Below are 14662 nucleotides of genomic sequence, written 5' to 3' on the forward strand. Positions count from 1 at the left end.
AAAGATTTTCTTTTAGGTAAGTTTCAGGTTTACAATGAAATTGAGATGACAGGTCAGAGACATTGCATATACCCCCTAACCAGACACATACATAGCTCCCCCATTATCAATAACACCCACCAGAATGGTACATTTTTCTCCAGAGATGAACCTACATTGACCCATTATAATCACCCAAAGTCTACAGTTTACTTTAGTGTTTATTCTTGGTGTTGTGCATTCTATGGGTTTGGGCAAAACTATATTGACATATATGCACAATTAGAATTTCACTGCCCTCAAAATCCTTTTTGCTTTGTCAATGTATCTTCCTCCATTCCCTGACCCCTGTAACCACTGGTCTTTTTATTGTCTCCATAGTTTTACCTCTTCCAGAATATCATACGACTGGCGTCATACAGCGTTTTCAGATTGATTTCTTTCACTTAGTAATATGCATCTAAGTTTTCTCCATGTCTTTTCATGGATTGGTAGCTCATTTTTTAATATCTCTGAATAATATTTCTTTGCCTGAATGTTCCACAGTTTATCCAGTCATCCACGAAAGATGTCTTGATTGCTTCCAAATTTTAGTAATTATGAATAAAGCTGCTAAAAACATCCTCGTGCAGATTTTTATGTGGACAGAAGTTTCCAGCTCCTTTGGGTAAATACCAAGGAGTGCAACTGCTAAATCATAGCGCCAGTATATTTAGTTGTGTAAGAAACCACCAAACTCTTTCCAAAGGGATGGTATCATTTTACATTCCCAAAAGCAATGTATGAGATTTCCTGTTGCTTCATATCTTTGTAAGCATTTGGTGTTGTCAGTGTTCCAGATTCTGACCATAATAGATATGTAGCAGTACCTCATCATTATTCATTATTCTAATTTCATTTCCCTGATGGCGTATCATATGGAACATCTTTTTCATATGCTTATTTGCCACATGTATATCTTCTTTGGCGAGGCGTCTGTTAAGGTTGAGTTTAAGAGTCCTTTGTATATGTACTTTGAATAACAGTCATTTAGTGGATGTGTCTTTTGCAAATATTTTCTCCCAGTCTGGTTTGCTTTTAATTCTCTTAATATTGCTTTTTTGCAGAGCAGAAGTTTTTAATTTTAATGAAGTCCAGCTTATTAATTATTTCTTTCATGTACTGTGTCTTTGATATTGTAGCTAAAAAGATACCATCATACCCAAGGGCATCTAGGTTTTCTCTTATGTTATATTCTAGGAGTTTTATGGTTTTGCACTTTACCTTTAGGTCTATGATCCATTTTATGTTATTTTTTTGTGTTAGATCAGTGTCTAGATCATTTTTTGGTTATTGTTGTATGTGGATGTTCAATTGTTCAAGCACCATTTCTCCATTGTGTTGCCTTTGCTCTTTTGTCCAAGTTCAGTTGACTATGTTTATGAGGGTCTGTTTCTGGTCTCTCTATTCTGTCCCATTGATCTATTTGTCTTACTTCACCACACTGTCTTGATTACTACAGCTAGATAGTGAGTCTTGACATTGAGTAGGGTCTGTTCTCCAATTTTCTTCTCCTTCAATATTGCGTTGGCTCTTCTGGGTCTTTTGCCTCTCCATATAAACTTTAGAATTATTTTGTCAAAATCCACAAAATAACTTGCTGCATTTTTAATTGTGATTATATTGAATCTATAGATCATGTTGGGAAGAACTGACATCTTGACAATATTGAGTTTTCCTATCTGTAAATATAGAGTATCTCTCCATTTATTTAGTTCTTTGATTTTGTTCTTCCGAGTTTTGTACTTTTCCTCATATGGAACTTGAACATATTTTGTTAGATTTATACCTAAGCATTTCATTTTTTAGGGTGCTAATAAAAATAAATGATATTTTGTTTTTAATTCCACATTTTGCTTGCTCATTTTTGGTGTCATGGAAAACAATTGACTTTGGTATAGTCTCCTCTCGCTCGTGAACATAAGGCTAATATCACGTGACTCAAAGCCCCAACCCTCTTCTCACATGGACTCACATGGTTGTTCTTTCTGGTATGACTATCCTCACATTAGCATAAACTATTGTTGACCGAAAAATATGTGTAACCTAAAAGTTGAGACATGTTTTATTCGACAGACTTACTGAGGACTATAGCCCACAGTTGGCAGCCTCTTAGATAGCTCTGAGGGACTGCTCCAAAGGGGTAAGGGGTAAGAGGTAAGGGAGAAGCCAGAATATATAGGAGTTTTTGCTGAAGAAAAAATACCATGTAGTTGAACATCAAAAGGTTACTGCTAACCACATAAAAACCAGACATCTCAAATGAATAATTTTAATGCTTTTCTATGTATGGGAAGATGCAAGAGTCTGGGCTCACTGAAATTATTCCTTTGATATGCATCTTAACTATCTAGGGCCAGTATCCTGTTTTTCTTCTTCCTGGATTCCTCTCAGGATGCACCGCTGGAGGCGGCTGCAGTGGCTGATGGATTTATGGGCACAGCATCCTTTGTTTACTGAAATGGCAAGTGTCATTCTTTGTTCACGCTATCTAGCCAGGAAGTTCCTATTACTTGGGAAAATCCAAAGGTTTAGAGGTTACCTCCAGGAACTGGGACAAAAGTCAGACCTCACTTTGAGTAAAGTTAATTCTTCACCACACAATGGGCAAGAGACATGAACAGATATTTTCCAGAAGAGAACGTACAGAGGGCAAATGAGACCAAGAATAGATGCTCATGGTCATCAGCCACTAGAGAAATGCAAATTAAAACAACAGTGATAAGTAACCATATACCTGCCAGAATTACTAAAAAAAGAATGACAATGCAAAATTCTGATGAGGATGCAGAGAAACTGGATCATACATTGCTGATGGGAATATAAAATATTACAGACACTCTGGAAAATAGTTTGACAATTTCTTTTTTTTTTTTTTGTGGTAAGAACACTTAACAGGAGACCCCCTTCTTAACCAATTTTTAAGTATACAGTATAGTATTTTTATCTATAGGCACAATGTTGTACAGCAGATATCTAAAAGTTATTCATCTTGCATAACTGAAATTTTATACGTGTTGATTAGCAACTCCAATTTTTCCCTCCCCCTGTTTCTGGCCATCACCATTCTGTTCTTTTCTTCTATGAGTTTGATTACTGTAGATACCTCAGGTAACTGGAATCATGCAGTGTTTGTCCTTCTGTGACTGGCTTAATTCAGTTCTCATAATGTCCTCAAGATTCATCCATGTGGCTGCATATTTCAGGATTTCCTTCTTATCTAAGGTTGAATAATATTCCATTGTATGCATATACAGTGTTTTAAACTTTTGTTCATCCACACCTCTGTCTTTGTTCTTGGTGGCCCCCAGGAGTTCAGAGGATGCTAGGTTCCAGCGGGATTAGCATATGCTGAGTCTCCTTAGTTCTCTGAGATAGGCAAATTAGAAACCAGATCCTTGGGTAGCAGACAAAAAAGTTGTGGTACAAGTTGTGCAGTCCAACTGCTTCTAATGAAAAGCTGGGAGTGGGCTTTATCATTTTTTCACTCTGTACTGAGCTGAAGGGAGGAGCTGTGGGCAGTGCCCTCATGCTCATTTAAAACAGCCCCTTTGGGCTTCCCTGGTGGCGCAGTGGTTGAGAGTCTGCCTGCCAATGCAGGGGACATGGGTTCGAGCCCTGGTCTGGGAAGATCCCACATGCCGCGGAGCAACTAAGCCCATGCGCCACAACTACTGAGCCCGCGCGTCTGGAGCTTGTGCTCCTCAGCAAGAGAGGCCGCGACAGTGAGAGGCCCGCGCACCGCGATGAAGAGTGGCCCCCGCTTGCCGCAACTTGAGAAAGCCCACGCACAGAAACGAAGACCCAACACAGCCAAAAATAAATAAATAAATAAATAAATAAATAAATAATTAAACAACAACAACAACAACAACAAAAAAACAGCCCCTTTGCTAGAGTTCCCATAGGATCCAGCGACCCCACTTCTGAGCATCTATTCAAAGAAAACTCCAATTTGAAAAGATACATGCACCCCAATGTTCATAGCAGCACTATTTACAATAGTCAAGACATGGAAGCAACCTAAATGTCCACCGACAGATGAATGGATAAAGAAGATGTGGTACATATATACAATGGAATACTACTCAGCCATAAAAAGGAATGAAATAATACCATTTGCAGCAACATGGATGGGCCTAGAGATTAACATGCTAAGTGAAATAAGTCAGGCAGAGGAAAAACAAATATCATATGATATCACTTATATGTGGGATCTGAAAAAAAAGGTAAACATGAACTTACTTATTACACAAAACAGAAAGAGACCCATAGACATAGAAAATAAACTTATGGGTACCAAAGGGGAAGCAGGGGGAGGGATAGATTAAGAGGTTGGGATTAATATATATACACTACTGTATATAAAATAGATAACCAACAAGGACCTACTGTATAGCACAGGGAACTATACTCAATATTTTGTAACAACATACGAGGGAAAAAAATCTGAAAAGAATATATATGTGTACAACTGAATCACTGTGCTGTACACACACAACATTGTAAACCAACTATACTTCAATTAAAAAAAAACAACACCCTTTCGTTCTTTGCAGTCCTCAGGGTATTCGGTGTGCCCAGCCCCTCAGGCAGCACCTGGAAAAGTTGGGGTACTAGATGTGCAGACCAAACCCTTTGCTCCTTGGGGGAATCTGGGAGCAGGACATGCCCTCCTGATTACATGTAGAGGCTCGTGGGATGGGGAATGTGGTGAAAAAGTGTTGTCAGCATTTTCTACCCGTTTTGATGTGATTAGTTTCACACTCATCCAGGGTAAAGAAGCCTCTCCAACAGCTTCTGGATTTCTCACAAAGGAATTAATCTATGTGTGCCTGTTGAATTGGTGTACTGTGGCAGGAAAGAAGAGTCCAGAACCTCCTGTTTTGTCATCTTGTTGTGACACTGACAGTTTCTTTTAATACTAAACACGCATCTTTGTTTGTAATAGCCAAAACCTGTAAAGAACCAGATGTTCTGCAATGGATGAATGATTAAGCAAATGTTGTTACAACCATACAAAGGAATACTACTCAGCAATGAAAAAGGAATGGACTGTTGATACATGGAACAATATGGTGGAATCAATGTTAAAAGTCAAAAAGCCAATCACAAAAGTTTACATACTGTTTGATTTCATTTTTATAACATTCTTGAAATGACAAAATTATAGAGATGAAGAACAGGGGCAAGGGACAGGTGAAGGGAGAGGAAAGGGGAGTGTGGCCATGAAAGAGCCAGAGGATGGATCTATGTGGTGATGGAATCATTCTGCATCTCGACTATGTCAGTGTCCTCATCTTAGTTGTGATTTCATACTGCAGTTTTTAAGATGTTACCATGGGGGACACTGGGTAAAAAGGACATTGGATCTTTCTGTAGTATTTCTTACAACTGCGTGTGAATCTAAAACGATCTGAAAAGTTTTTTAAAGTTTAATTAAAAAATCATGTTACCAAATTAGGCCCCACTGCTCACTGCTCCAAAAACCAATACCGGACAGAGGCAAATGTTGGTAGAAAGGAAAGTTGCTTTTAATCAGAATGCTGGCAATCTGGGGAGATGGTGGACTCAGTGTCCCCCAGAACCACCTCCAAAGATTCTGTTTGGCCACGAAAGTTTTTAAAGGGATACAAGGAAGCAACCTCGTTAATCATTGAGATGGAGGGTCAGAATCATCACCATCCTCCACTGTGTGCAGACTTGTCAGTGCAGGCTTGCTGACTTCTCGTGACCTTTCTTTCAATGCTATCTTGTTCACACAGTTTGTTTCCGAGATTACTGAAGGGGAAACTAGGGAAGATATCTGATCGTCTGGTAATTTGAGGTTAGTAATCTGAGGTTAGTGATAAGACAGAGGGGTCTCCTGCACGTAAGCAGCTCTTTGCAGAAAACAGCCCTCAGGAGGAAGCTCTTTTCCTTGTCGTTTTATCAAAGCCATATTGTAACTAACTTTTAATCGGACTCCCCCATGCTCTACTCATCTCTGACCCGAGCACACATTTCAGATCTGTTAATCACACAGTACCTTGCCTAACTTGTGGGTTCTTTCCATAGATCAAAGAAGTAGAAATGAAGAATAAGTCATCAACAGATGATCAGATCTCTTCCCTTGCTTCCCCTTCCGTGATCTCCCAAACAAACTGTGTGACCAAGATAACATCTAGAGGAAGAGCACGAGGAGTCGACAAGCCTGAACACAGTAGGGGATGGAGACAACTCTGACCCCCCCTATCTCAGTGATTAACTGACGTTACTTCCCTCCTTTTCTGTAAGACTTTCACGGGCCGAGCAAAATCTCCGGAGGTGGCTCTTGGGGGACACTGAGTTCACCATCTCCTCAGATTGCTGGTATTCTGATTAAAGAAAGCTTGTCCCTCTACCAACGTTTATGAGTTTGACTTTGTAAGCGGCGAGCAGCAGTCTCAATTCAATCGGTAACATGCAGAGGGCCCTTTTCTGCAAAGAACACTTTCCTGCCAAAAGCTGCTCACAATACAAGCTATATTAGATGAAGGAAAAAACCAATTCATCTCTTTCATGCACATGGAGTCAGAACCCGCTACGTAATTTGCAGGGTCAAATGCAGAATAATAAGGGTGGAGCGCTTTGTTTAAAAATTATTAATCGTTTCAAGACACTGATGGTAGGGCATTAAGCCAAGTATGAAACCCTTTTCAGCGTGGAGAATTGTGCAGCCGGATGGTCTGCATGTGCATGTAGCTGATACGGCACACGCAGAATCACTTTGCTTCTTGCAAAGGAAGGATTCTTGCTTCTTGAGGAGGGTCATTTTCTCTGCTGAGCTACCTAACAGGAGTTGCTTTGCTTAGCATGAGGCAGGAGACAGCTGGGCTCCAGCCTAGACATTTACAACTAGCCTCCTGTTTACATTTCTTGAGAGAGGAGACAAGTGGGCTCCAGGCTAGATATTTATGACCCACTTCCTGTCTGCACTTTAAGACAGGAATTACAACAGGAGCAGGGTAAGTAGCTGGACTTTGTTTCCTGTGGACACTTTAAGGTAACAGTCATGGCAGGGACAGAGAGGGGCTAAACCCTGTTTGAGCAAAAGATCAAGAGGTCACATATTTCCCAACCTTGGGGCAAGGGAGACCTCCCCAACTGCACATGCACAGAAGGGGTCTTTGGCAGTCAAAAAGGAGGGGGCACCACCCCATAATATGTGATGCCAAGGCCCCCTGTAGGCCTCTGGGCTGGAATCCATCTTGGAAAAAAGTTGCGCATGCGTGTTGGGGAGGGTCTTAGGGCAGGTCAGGTGTGGAAAAAGAAACAAGATAATTGGCAAAAGATAAACAAAGATCCGGAAGAACTGCCCTATATTAATGACTTAACCGCCTCTTTACTGCAGCTCCTGCACATTAGGAAGGATGCCCACACCCTTCCTCTCAGGGTGTGCAGCTCTGTCTTGCTTCTGTCGTAACAAAACAAACGGTTTCTCTGTGTGCTCTCCCACTTGTGCTGTGTCTCTAATAATAAACTTTGTACCTGGTTTTACAGTTTTTGCCTCCTTGAGAAATGCATTTTTCACTGGGGGCAAGAGCCAGGGGAATTTTGCTTTTAGCCTCTAGCCCCTGGTGGACCAGCGGCTAGGATTCCTGGTTTTCATCCAGGCTGCCCAGGTTCAATTCCTGGGCAGGGAACTAAGATCTCGCTTCAAGCCATGGCTCTCTGCTGTCTCTCTGAGATCAAGTGGGCTTCACTCATTTCTCTCAGATCCTTTTCATGATACACTAGGATGAAATATACCATTTCTCCTACCCTTGAAGGAACACTGGTATTCAGAACATTTAAACCCAGGCACTGGCCAATCAAAAGAGTCTCTGGCCAGTGTGCTATTCTTGAGGGATATCGCTTTATCTGAGCCCTGGAGAAAAAGGTTGTAGATATTCTCCAAACCAAAGCTTCACCGGGAGTGGTGGGATGAATTGGGAGATTGGGATTGACATACATGCACTAATACGTATAAAATAGATAACTAATAAGAACCTGCTGTATAAAAAAAAAATTCAAAAAAGAAAAATAAAGTTCATAATATTTCCTTAAGCCAGCATGAATAATTGTGACTGAGCAGGACATTATGGGGTCTTCCTGGGACAGACCCCTCCCCCCATGTCCAGTGCCTGCCTCTTGTTTGGAGAAAAGGTGGAGTCTCCCAGGCCTCTCCTGAGTCACAAAAGGCTGGCTCAAGAATTAATGATTGAAAGGACATGAACATGTAGTGACAAAAATAGCAGTTGCGCCAGGTGACAATTTAGACAGTAATCAGCCATATGGTAGTCATAGAGTCTTTAGCCCCTCTCTGAATTACCTAGATGGTAGTATCTGATGCACATTTCCTGAGCTGTTTTACAGATGCTTACACCCCCCCCACCAAATGGCAGAAATTAACTACTTGATGACCGTGACTACTAGCCCCCAGACCTACTGGAGCCCAAGGACTGATAATGTTAACCCCTGTGACACCACCCTGTTACCTGACCATCAACCAATCAGAATCAAGCTGACCACACACCCTGACACCCCCCCCCCCCCTTTAAAAATGCTTTTCCCAAAACCCATCAGAGAATTAGGGTTTTTTGAGCACTAGCTGTCCTAGATTCCTTGTCTGGCACCTGCTAAAAAATTTTTTTCCTCAGTGAAATTGAAACAACACTCTGTGTACTTTCTCCCCGCACACTGCAACTCCCTAGGAACCATGTAAAAACATGTCACTGTATCTTACGCATGGTATCAGGTATCGGATATAGGTTTTCATAAGAAAGTAAACAGGACGATAAGGTGTAGGAATTACAAAATTTGCATAGTTTAATAAAGAGCCTTTGTGTTATTTGGAAAGTTCTTTTCTCATACTTCTTCTTTTATAATTTGTGTTTGAGCCATCTTAAATTTCAGGGGGTTTTCCAACTGTGCTATATATATTCTCTTCTCTTTTGCAGTTCCCTTCAACTGCAACATTTCCCCTTTCAAACTCAAATGCCTCACTTTTTCATTTAGCCAACGCCTATTCAAGTCTTCAGTTTGCAAATTTATTTAACACTTCTTTGGGAAAATTTCCCTTGGTTCGGTATCTCATTAAGTGCTCTCGTAATAACTTATTCCACTGCCTTTTGTATCAATAACTTGTCACAATGAATCATATATGCCCACTTAACTATTCAGTTTTCTATCAAGTTCCTCAAAGGAAGGGACTATATCTTTTCATTATTCTACACTCAGAATCCACCATGAGGCCTGGTGACTCAAATGTTTTAAGCTTCAAAAATATGTGATAAATGGCAAGTGAATAACCATGTCATTATCCGGGCACTTAGTTTTCAGTTTCCTTTTCTCAGAATGAGGAGCGGTTACAGCACTGTGAAACTGAGAGATTTTATATTAACAGATTCAACACTGAGTTAACACTGACCTTTATTTACTGCCTTAATTTCAAACTAGTTTCCAAATCAGATCATTTAATTGTGGACTCTGTCACTAACTGTGAATTTAGAACAAATTTACTTGGTCCCTCACTCAAGGAGTTCATCTTAAAAGTAATAATATCAGCCTCATTATGTAGTTTGACCAATTAAATAAGACATATTTAAATCTTTTGTCCCTGTTTCTGGATCACGGTAAGTGATAATAAACTGTAGCTTTATGTTGTCATGCCATGATAATAATGGTAAAAGTAATGTTATTAGTTCTGTCAGCTGTTTGGGAATTCCAAGAAAATGTGAAATTTATTAAGGTTACTTCCTTTTCTCTTTGACAACAAAATCATGAAATGATGTAAAAAGGATAAACTTGCAAGTTCAAATGTACTTCTGTCTATAATAATGCAAGTTGAGAGAGAACAACCTGATGCTGAGAAGAATTAGAAGAGCCAGATTCAAACAAGCAAACAAAAAAATTTTAAAGGCACTGGAAAGTTTTTAAGGTAACTGGAGGAACAGGAAAGATTCAGAGAAGTGAGTAAACATTTTGGGAGTCACTCGTCTCCTAGAGGTATTTTGGTGAAGGGTCGCCTGCTCAGAATCTGGGCAGAGGGCCATGGCTAGCAGGCACTCTCCTAGGTGAGATAAAAATCTCTGCCAATGCACTTGAAAGGCCAAAATCCTGAAGGCAAAAGAGGACCAAAGCAGTGAGATTAATATTTTTCCTTCAAGCCATTTGCCAAATTATTAAACTTCACAGGGAAAGAGACTAAGAAGAAAAAAGTGAAAAGCAGAGTGGAGTTGTGACAGTCATGTGGTGTTGAGGAGAAAAAAATTTAGATTCCGTCTCCAACAAGGAAAAGGAGCCTTAGTAATTATCCAGGATCTCAGATGGAATTTCTAGAAGGTTTAGTCATAGGTGCTAGGATAAAGAAGAAGTGGTGAAATGGTAGGAAAAAGGTAGATAGAATTTTGCAGAAACTGCAATTTAGACTTAATCCACTCAGTCACTGTTGGATTAAGACAATATCTATAGAATCTAACACTTACCAGAGGATAGTGTGAATACTATCCGGAAGAAGGTTTCATATTTTATATATGTATAATTACAGTGAAAACAGTCAAGCAAAAATTCTCTTATTGTGCCAAGAGGTAAAACAAACAAACAGACAAATGAAAGATGCTGCAATGAAAGATCCCATGTGGTGCAACTAAGAACTGACGCAGCCATAAATAAATAAATAAATAAATGAATATTGAAAAAAAAAAAGAAGCTTGACAAATTTAAAACAAGATAGACTTTTGAAAATTATACCTAGGAACGTTATAGTAAAACTACTGCAAATTAAAGGCAAAGTTAAAAAGAAAAAACAGCAAAAAGAAGGAGGTATAATAAGAATGGCCAGTGCCTTTATAATGGAAACAATGAGAAAATAAATTTTTTTTAAAGTGGTGAAAGAAAACAACAGAAAACCTAGATTTTTATAACAAGTGAAGATACGTTTCAGAAGTGAAGTCAGCACAAAGACATTTATGTAAAACATAAAAGGATTTATCACCCTCAAATCTACACTGAAAGAAACATTAAAAGGAATTCCTCAAGCAGGAAGAAAATGATTTCCGATAGAAACATGGAAATGTGGCCAAGAAATGAAAAGCCATGGAAAGGGTAATATAAATTAATATCGATTATACAAAGCAGTAATAAAAATACCTTGAGAATTGCAAAGAGTAAAACTAGAATTAGATGCACGACAACAATAAAATGTTGGGAAAGAAGTAATTTGAGTTAAAGTGTTCTAGGGTTCTAGTATTTCTTGGGAGTGGTAAAGTACTAAAATATATGAGACAACATGAAGTCAAGGATATGATTTTAATCTTAGAATAAGCACATAAACAATAGTAAAATAATGGTTGACTAATTGTCATATAGAGAACATACTAACCAACGCTGAGTGAATACACATTTTTTCTATGGAATTGGAAATGCTCAGAAAAATTGATTACATGCAGGCTATCATTTGGGCCCAGGACAGACTGCCCCCAAATATACCTCAATGGAATATTGACTATTTTGAATTAAAGTTACTTAAGAACAGTCTGAATCTCCTGTCTGTCTCTGTGAAAGCAGAAAATAAATCTCTCATATGAAAAGTGCACTCTCTGTGTCTGGAGGTAGGATGTACTTATCACCAGAGATAGGGAATCTTGTTACTTCTTTAATTTATTACCCCAAGCCCAAACTCTGTCTAGATTCTTCACTAATTAAGCCTAAGTTTTTTTTTTTTGTCCTGTCAATTCCTCACAAATTTATTGTTTATTCTTCTAAAAGGTATAAAAGCCTGCTTTGGCCCCTTCTTAGGTCCCATTTCTATGAGATCTCTGTGCATACAAATTAATATTTGCTTCTTTTTTTTCCTGTTAACCTGTCATGTGTTAATTTTTATTATTAGTCCAGCCACAAGAACTCAAGAGGGGTAGGAGGGAAATTTCCCTCTCTCTGACACTATAAAACAAATTTTAATGTATTTTAAGGGAATAAAATAATTCAGAGTGTTTTATCATCCACAGTGGAAATAAGACAAATATCAATAATGAAAGAATAATTTAATGATACAAATATTTGAGCCACCAAAAAACTATGAGAGCTCATCAATGAATTTGATAAACCTGCAGGATACAAAATCAATACACAGAAATCTGTTGCATTTCTATACACTAACAATGAACTATCAGAAAGTGAAATCAAGAAAACAATCCCATTTACCATTGTATCAAAAATAATAAAATACCTAGAAATAAGTCTCTCTAAGGAAGATTATAAGACACTGTACTTGGAAAACTATAAGTCACTGATGAAAGAAACTGAAGATGACACAAACAGATGGAAAGGTATATAACGTTCATGGACTGGAAGAATTAATATTGTTAAAATGACCATACTACCCAAGACAATCTACAGATTCAATGCAATACCTATCAAAATATAAATGGCATTTTTTTTTTTTTTTTTACAGAACTAGAACAAATAATTCTAAAATTTGTACAGAAACAGAAAAGATCCTGAATAGTCAAAACAATCTTGAGAAAGAACAGAACTAGAGGTATCACACTCCCTGTTTTCACAGGGTACTGCAAATCTACAGTAATCAAAACAATATGGTAGTGGCACAAAACCAAGCACATAGATCAATGGAACAGAGTGGAACACCCAGAAATAAACCCACACTTATGTGGGCAATTAATCTATGAAAAAGGAGGCAAGAATATACAATGGGGAAAAGACATCCTCTTCAACAAGTGGTGTTGGGAAAATTAGACAGTTACATGTGAAATAATGAAACTGGACTACTCTCTCACACCAGGCAAAGGAATACATTCAAAATGGATTAAAAACTTAAATATAAGACCTGAAATGATAAAACTTCTAGAAGAAAACATAGGGAGTATGCGTTTTGACATTGGTCTTTGTAACATTTTTTTTTAATATGTCTTCTCTGGCAAGGGAAGCAAAAGCAAAAATAAACAAACAGGACTACATCAAACTAAAACGCTTTCACAAGCAAAGGAAACTATCAACAAAATGAAAAAGCCACCTACTGAATGGGAAAAGATATTTGCAAATAATATAAGTGATAAGGGATTAATATCCAAAATATACAAAGAACTCACACAACTCAACATCAAAAAAAAAAAAGACACAATTAAAAAATGGGCAGAGGGCTTCCCTGGTGACGCAGTGGTTGAGAATCTGCCTGCCAATGCAGGGGACACGGGTTCGAGCCCTGGTCTGGGAAGATCCCACATGCCGCGGAGCAACTAGGCCCGTGAGCCACAACTACTGAGCCTGTGCGTCTGGAGCCTGTGCCCCGCAACAAGAGAGGCCGCGACAGTGAAAGGCCTGCGCACTGCGATGAAGAGTGGCCCCCACTCGCCGCAACTAGAGAAAGCCCTCGCACAGAAACGAAGACCCAACACAGCCCAAAATAAATAAATAAATTAATTAATTAAAAAAAAAAATGGGCAGAGAATCTGATTAGACGTTTTCCAAGGAAGACACACATATGGCCAACAAGCACACGAAAAGATGTTCAACATCACTTATCACTAGGGAAAAGCAAAAATGAGATAGCACTTCACACCTGTCAGAAAGCCAACAAATAGCAAGTGTTGGCAAGAGGCTGAGAAAAGGGAACCTTTGTACACTATTTATGGGAATGTAAATTGGTGCAGCCACTATGGAAAACAGTATGGAGGTTCCTCAAAAAATTAAAAATAGAACCACCATACGATCCAGCATTACCATTCCTGGGTATTTATCTGAAGAATACAAAAACTCTAATTAGAAAAGATATATGCACCCCTATGTTCATTGCAGCATTATTTACAATACCCCAATTATGGAAGCAACCTAAGGGTCTATGGATAGATAAATGGATAAAGAAGATGTGGTATATATAATACAATGTATTATTACTCAGCCATAAAAAAGATTGAAATCTTGCCATTCATAACAACATGGATGGACCTAGAAGGTATTCTGCTAAATGAAATTAGACAGAAAAAGACAAATACTAGATGATTTCACTTATATGTGAAATATTAAAAAAATGAACATAACAAAACATAAACAGATATAGATTATATAAACAGTTATAGATACACAGAACAAACAGGTATTTGCCAGAAAGGAGATGGGGAACAGAAGGAAAGAAATATGTGAGGGAGATTGAGAGGAAAAACCTCCACTTAACAAAATAAATGAGTTACAGTAAGTCCTTTACATATGAAACTTCAATTTGCGAACTTTCAGAGATGCAAACGTGCATTCACATGTCCAATCACATAAGTTAGCTCACGTGTCTGGTATACATTGTTACATGTGTGCATCCTCTACAAATGGTTGTGCTTTTATGTATTTTACTGTATAGAGTACAGTAGTACAGTACTTTATTTCAAGCCCAGGATGTCCAGAAAAGCATAAAAGTGGCAGTGATGTAGCTGGTACAGTACTACCCAGACATCACTGGATCGTTTGTTCAAGAGGGTAGATAGAATTGAACCCAGCAAGGAACCAGAACCTGTGCCATCAACGTCAGGCGTGAGTGAAATTGCAGCTTGCCCTCCGTCTCCTATTGCTGACGATCCTTCAGCTCTACCATCTCCCACCTCCTCTCCCTCCTCCAGTCAGTAACTCTTCTTGCCTG

This window comes from Eschrichtius robustus, chromosome 13 (genome assembly GCF_028021215.1).
Source record: "Eschrichtius robustus isolate mEscRob2 chromosome 13, mEscRob2.pri, whole genome shotgun sequence".
Taxonomy (NCBI): domain Eukaryota; kingdom Metazoa; phylum Chordata; class Mammalia; order Artiodactyla; family Eschrichtiidae; genus Eschrichtius; species Eschrichtius robustus.